Here is a 7,663-nt window from a genome sequence, read left to right on the forward strand (position 1 = left end):
AGCCTTAAGAATAGTGTAGTATGCAGAGTGTTCCACGAATTGAAATTGGATGAAGTGCAAAGGAGAAGCCAACAAGATTATGAGAAAATTGAATGAGTTCATGGTTTGCACAACATATGGGGCCTTTCAAACAATTGCCTAATCAAAACAAGAAAACTTTCTTGTTTTTGCAATGCGTGCATCATAAGGGATCATGACAATTGTGAGAACATTGCAACTGTGAAGACATGGGAACGAGTTCAAGTTTCCCTCTACGTTCGGATGGAGTGATAAAAAATGGGGAGACAATGACTCTCCATAGTTTGGGGAGAGTTTTGATGACCTCACTAATTGTCTAGAAGAGGGGGATAAATTTACAATTGTCGCTACCTCTGAAGAGAATGAGGAAGATGACCCATACTTTGTGTTGTGGTGCACAAAACCTAAGTACAAGGTTGAGGAAGAATTTAAGGATCATTGGGGAACAACCTATGAGAAGTGGTATGTAGTAGTTGAAGCTTTTTGGTACAAAAAAACATCCAAGAGAGGCCACAATTACATTCTGTCACATAAGACTCCTCAAACTTTGTGTACTCTCATCTAGTAAGGACTATTCAGTTCCAGATGCAACTTGTGCCACAAAGAAAGAAGGGCAAGAGTGTCTTCAAATTGGATTTAGACACACATGAGACCATCTTGGGGAGTCTTAGAGTAGTGGACAAGGACGACTAATATAGTACTAAGAAAATGTAGTCTCATTGCAAGGAAACAATATTCCACTTATCTTGGAAAATGGAAAATTTATTTGAGACCGCTTCTTTTAGTAATCCCAAACTAACCACCACACTTGTTTTTGTAAATCTCGATTTCCGAATGATAAATCCCAGGCTTGTTTTTAGTAATATCCCAAACAACCACTGCGCTTGTTTTTGTAAATCCCATAACTACTCCACAAATCCAAAAAGACTAAAGAAATGAATTGTATGCCATTCATCTTGTAATAATAGAAGCAAACCATCATGTTGGTGGCAGTTAATATCCTAGTGTGCCACCATAGTGGTGACCACTTATCTTGCACTACCGCCAAACTGTCATAAAATTGTTGCAAAGTGCTATACTAAAAAATTCCCCTTTAGGTTGGTTCTCTTTATCTATTGTCAGATTTTAGCCACCGGGCTGGTGACCACAAATCCTAAATGAATGAATTGTATGCCATTCATCTTGTAATAATAGAGCCAAACCATCGTGCTAGTGGCAGTTAATACCCTAGTGTAACCAACCTCCGAGCTGCAACCAACCAGTGCTATACTAAAACGAATCGCATTGTTGTAAAGTGCTATCCTAAAATAGATACATTGCCCAAGTAAACTTTGGAGAACATTAATAATTCAATAGATTACATCTCAAAGACTCCTTTTCTTTAGGGTTCTGGCTCCACATTGCTTTGAGTAGGTCGCCTTTTTGAGCTCCTTGATTGCAAGCTCGTCCCTCTTTCCTCCTTTTCTAAAGGGGGATGGTTCCTCCCTTTAGGGGCTCGTTCCACATTGCTTTGACCAGGTTGTCTTTTTGAGCTCCCTGATTGCAAGCTCAGGGCCCCTCTTTTCTCCTTTCTTGAAGGGGGATGGTTCCTCCCTTCAAGGGCCCAACCCCTCTTCATGTTGCTTCTTGTTTCCTTTCTTTGAGCTCCCTAGTTGCAAGCTTGGCCCTTCTTGCTCCTTTCCTAAAGGGGGTTGGTTCCTCCCTTCAAGATCCTTTTCTTTTCTGCCACCACAGACTTAGACTCCTCTTAGACTTGGGCTTCTTCAATTCAAGCTCTTTGTCTTTTGCAATTTTTTCCAAAATGGAAAATTGAGTTGCTGCAGCATCAACTTTCTTGCTTTTGATAGCTATAGCAGGCAGGCACATTTGATCTACTATCCATGACGATGGAAATGGCACATGGCATAGTCTACATACCAAGCTTGCATGTACAAACATACCAAAGTAAAAAACATGCACAGGGTGGTAGCACACAGGCCATCGGATCATGCAATCATCTATGATGGGGGTATGGCATTTCAGACCCTATTGAATAACTTGATAGGCATCCGCGTTAACTATTGTGGCTGTCAATACCATAATCTAACTCCGTACATGAAGGATTTGCTTCTTGATTCCTTCATCCCTCATCCTAAGGTTGTGGATGCTCTCCTTCAGCTCTTCCACTCTTTGCTCACTCCATGTAACAGCTTCATCTGATTCCCTTAACATCTCTTGAAGTTGCTTAAATTGATGAATAGCATCAAGATGGGCCATTTCTAAGACTTCCACTCTAGTTTGGAAATCTCTCATGACAACTAACTTATTTTCAAAACTTTCGAAAGCCACTGCAAGCTCATGCATAACCTTATCATAATCTTGTTTTGTAGGGTCTTGTGCTTAACTTTCCAAAATTGCAAAAGTGGTTATAGATAACAAGTTTAACTATGGCTTCTGCAACTTGCTCCACCATGGCTGCTTTCTGCATCCTTCCTAGCCTAGAGAGCTACCTCATTGTCTTCTCCACTGTGGCTACTCTTTGCCCCATCTTTCCTAGCCTTGAAGGTCTCTCGCAACTCCTGCACCACCACTCTATTTTTTGCATTCTCCCTTTTCAGTTCCTCCATCATCTGGTCTTTTTCAATGTTCAATGTGTTCTGCATGTTGCAGAGCCATTTGTAAAGAGGCTCCTTTTTGGATCTTTGATCTTCAAGATGCTCTTGCATCATTGCTAGCTCCTTCTCCACGATGTCCCCATCCATTTTGACATCTTCAAGACTATCTCAGAGCTCCTTGATGTGCTTCTCTACTTCTTCTCTTTTATGCCTTTCCATGTCGACCATTTTTGTAGCAGCCTTAGCTTTGCTCTCATGCCTACAAGGCCTCGCTTCTACACCCTTCCTGAGAATTTTCTCATGTAGCACTTCCTTTGCTATATCGATGGCTTTCTCCTGTAGAAAAGTCACCCTCTGAGACATCGTCTTATCGTATTGCTCAAAAATTCCTTTGAGGGTAGATGTCATCAGGTGCATTGCAACTATAGTGGACTAAGCTGACAATTTGGATTTGCCATCCATGCAATTCTTCAAGTGGTTATCACGCTCTTGGAGATCACCCTTGAGAAAGAGACATCACATCCTTTAAGTTGCTCTACTGCTACTTGAACTTGCCAGAACTTCCAATTCCTCTTGAATCAAGAAAGAAGTGCATTGTCTTCTTCAGCACATCTTGGAGGTCTGTTGGCAAGCTAGAAAGCTTGACTACACCATCTTTCTAAGAGTTGGGGTATACATCTAGAATGTCATGTCTCTTCCACTGCTTCTCCAAGAAGTGTGTTTGCAAATTTTCTCCAAAATGCCTAGCACATTTATAATCATGCTTTCAATGATGGTAAACTTCTAACCTTGATGGACTATTCATCCCTCCTTCACGTTCACCTTCTGTACCAACCTGTTGAAGTTGGTGAGAGCATCCAAATTGGGATTTTGAAGAGCGAGTGAGGAGCTCCCATATGTCGTGATTTCAAGATCAGGGGAGGAGAGGCTCTCCTACTGTACTGCAGAGGGTGAGAAAAGATTGTGTGAGGAACTCTCGAACTGTGCAGAGGGGGAGGAAAGATTACGTGAGGAGATTTCAAACTGTATAGACATGTTTTGGATCTCGGAGTCTCCAGGGGGATCCATTATGAGAGGAAATAGAATTTGAAGGAAGAGTGCAAGGAAGAAAGAAATGATCAAGAGGGATAGAAGACAAAACAATGAAGGAAATGGAATACTGGAGGTTTATGTTTGCAGTTCGAGTACAAGGGAGAAAGAAACCATTGAGAGGGATAGAAGATTAAATAGTGAAGGGAATGGAATAGTGGAGACTCAAGTTTGTAGCCCGACTACAAAGGAGAAAGAAATGGTCGAGATGGATATCATATGAAACAATGAAGGTAATGGAACTATCAAGGTGAGAGCCATTGTGGTGGTTGGCTTGAATTTTGATTAATTCAAGGCGATAGTACTACCTTACATGGTAATGAGTGATTAGAGGTGATTAGGCTTCATGATTTACATCTATGGTAATTTTTGCCACCTTTCACTATTGGTGGTGGTGGCTAAGATTCCACCGAGGTGGCATCTAAGATTACCAGCCAAGTTTGTGGTGGTGGCTAAGATTCCATCTGGCTGGCAGTTTATTACCAACCACCATAGTGGCCTGCAACTATGCACCTGCTAGTTACCACGACACAGCCAGTTACCACCATCGAGCTTGCATGATCAATAGAGTGAAGTTATTACCAGTCATCGGGCTTGCATGATCAATAGAGTGCATGGTAATGAGTGATTAGGATTCATGATTAATGTTTGTGGTAATTACTGCCACCTTTTGCTAGTGGTGGCTCCGAGGTGGCATCTAAGATTACCAACCATGTCTGTAGTGGCAACTAAGATTCCCTTGGGCTGGCAATTAATTACCAACCACTGTAGTGGCTTGCAATTACTCACCTGTTGGTAACCATCACTGGGCTTGCATGATCAGTATAGTGCAATTAGGGCTTGCATGCTCAATAGACTAGAGTTAATTACCATAGTTAATTACCAATTAATTACCGAGATGGTGGCGTCTGCTTCATGATTACCAGCCATGTCATAATTAATTGCCATTGTTGTCAGTGGCAAGGTGGCATCTAAGATTCTTTTTTAAAAAAAGCAAAAAAGACGTGTGCTGTCTCTAAGATTCCACCAGGCTAGCTTGCAATTAAAATGGCTCATGATTAAATTTGGATGGTGCACTCCTTAGATTTTGATTAATTAAGGCAGTGGTTTAAAATGGCTCATGATTATTTGGATGGCACACCGGGCCTCCAGGTGAAAAGGGAGAAGAAGAAGATGATCCATGATGTCTTGATTAATTTAAGGTATAGGGTATTTGGAATTTGGCTACTTTGCTTAAAAATGGCTCATGATTATTTGGATGGCACCCTGCTCGGATTTTGATTAATTAAGGTGGTGGTTTAAAATGCATCCAGTCACCATGGTGGCTCGAAATTTATAATATATAAGGTCCGTGGCATTTGGCATTTGGCTACTTTGCTCTCATCTGCCGCCCCTGCTTTGATACTTTGCTGCACGCACCCTCCTCTAGCTGTGTTCCACCCCTGATCTACTTTGCTCCATGCTCCCTCTTGTAACTCTCATCCACTCATATGCTCCCCTACTCATCCACTCCACTGTTCACCCACTCTTTTTACCATGCCTATTATTACTATCACCCCTCGATTCAACGTGATCCCAATCTTTTCTTCCTTCTCATATAAGGTCATTGTGTTGCACTTGTTAGGACTTGAAATGCTCAATCTTGTGGAATCTCTTAGTTTCCTCGATCGATTCCCCCATCTGCATGTCACCACCTTGGATGGCATGCACACCTCTGGCCTCTGTATGGCTATGATCTATGGATTCCCTAAAGACATTGATGAAGGACTAAGGATTTTCATACCAGAGTAGTCTTGTTGGGGAGGTCGTATTCTAAGTCCTGCATTTGTGCAATGTGCACAATGCCTCTCCATAGTCTCCTCCATCGGCTTCCCAAAAAATTTGAATGTAGCAAGCTGGGCTCGTGGTGCTCTGATACCATGTTGGAAACGAGCAAGCTGAGCAAAATGGAGACAAGAAGATGGACACAAATGAAGAACTGTCTCATAGAATGAAGAGAAATGAGGGCCATATGTAGGCTACCTCTACATCCACACTGACATCATAGATGACCTCATACCAAAGGCCACCAAGCTCCTAGAATCTCTCCCCTATCCTCTAGAAGCATCTAGCTCCACTTAACACACCTAACTGCCCCTCTAGCACACACATAGGATCACAAGTGTGCCTATGGAGAGGCAGGACATTGAAAAACCTCAACAATATGGGGGTTAAATATCCTTTTGCTCAATGAGACTCATAACCACTCAGTAATGGCTGGATGTAATTTGTTGGCCTCTATGGCTCTCAACGATCTTTTGGCTCGTTGGATGTAATCTTTTGGTCCTAAGGCTCTCAACAATTACTGAGTTTTTACAAATGTAATCTCTTTTGTTCAATTTTGCTCCATGAGGCTCTCAGTATAAATTGGTGTTAATTTTTATATAAACCACTCAGCAATGGCTGTGGTTATGCTCTCTAGATGTAACCTTTTGGCCTCTAAGGCTCTCAACAATTGCTGAGCTTTTATAAATGTAAGATCTTTTGTTTAATTTTTTCTCCATGAGGCTCTCAGTATAAATTCTTGTTAATTTTTATATAACCTATGATTTGATGCTACAGAAAAAGGCTGGGAAATGACAGGTGGTTAGGCTAGAGATTGTGCTGCACAAAGCAGGGCAGAGCTACATGATGTAGTCAGGCCAGAGATTGCACTATGCGAAGCAGGGTAGAGTTGCTGTGGTGTTCAAAATGATAGAGTTTCATTATTATGCCAAGAACTAGTGCAATGGTTGCTCCAAGTCAACCTTGAATTTTCATGACATGCATGTGTGCACTGCTCGGTGATAGGTGGCAAGGCTGTGGCAAAAGCCTATGTGATGACAAGTGGTCAGTTGCACTACACGAAGCAGTGTGTAGAGATGCACGATATAGTCAGGCCAGAGGCTGCGCTATAGAAGCAAGGTAGAGTTGCCCTGTGTCGAGCTCTGAGGTGTTCAGAATGATAGATTGCATCTCATTAGTATGCCACTGCGACATATGATGTCAGGAAAATTTTTGACGAGAGTGCGGGTTTGCCCCAAATTCAAAATCTCACCTAAGAGCGCATCACATCACGGCCCCAAAATGGCCCCGAAATTGGCTACATCCAAGCAAATGTTAATCCTAAAGATGATTCCCAAGTATAGCAAATAGTAAAACAATGTTAGGTGTGATAACATACAGCCCTTTTCTCTTAGTTTAAATTAGTCTATAGATTCTACTTTGTCTCAGGGTTTAAATCACCAACTCAGCTAAACATGATGTGGAACTTTGTTGGGTCCATCCATGGAAGGGAGAACATAATGGCCATTCTGTTACCATAATTAAGTGATCTCTTTGTTGGCATCAATTAACATTCCCTCTAGATAGGCTACAAACTACAGACAACATAAAATCGATATGTCTTACATCTGGCATCTTCTTCACAAGGATAAAACTTAAAGATCGTTTACTACATAGAGTGTTCCATGAGGTAAAAGTGGATGAACTAAAAAGGAGATATGAATATAGTATGGCTTATTTCTAGCCTCTCCATGGCAGCATGATCTTAGGAAAACACAATTCACATAGTATCTAGGTCTTTTCAAACAACCACATTTCTCTTAAAACATTGCAATGTGGAGACTATGCCAGAGAGACAAACAATGAATCATAGTCTGGGAAGGGCTTGGAGGACCTCACTAATGCTCTATTAGAATACACAACAACACAAAGCAACTATAGACGTGCTTGATAGATGCACAAAATAGCGGACGCATCTATAGGCGATGTTAGAATAGCAAAAATACGAGCACGTCTAATGGCGCATCTAATAGCATGTCTATTTGCACGTCTATTAGCGCGTCTGCACTGTGACTTAGACGTGGATTTAGATGCAAAACAGAGAATACAAAAAGTGAAATTTTGGTGTAGGCTGATAAATGTACATCACTGCTTTCCTA

The sequence above is a fragment of the Dipteris shenzhenensis genome, chromosome 9 (genome assembly GCF_047967505.1).
Source record: "Dipteris shenzhenensis isolate YYH24624 ecotype China chromosome 9, Dip_SZ_1.0, whole genome shotgun sequence".
Taxonomy (NCBI): domain Eukaryota; kingdom Viridiplantae; phylum Streptophyta; class Polypodiopsida; order Gleicheniales; family Dipteridaceae; genus Dipteris; species Dipteris shenzhenensis.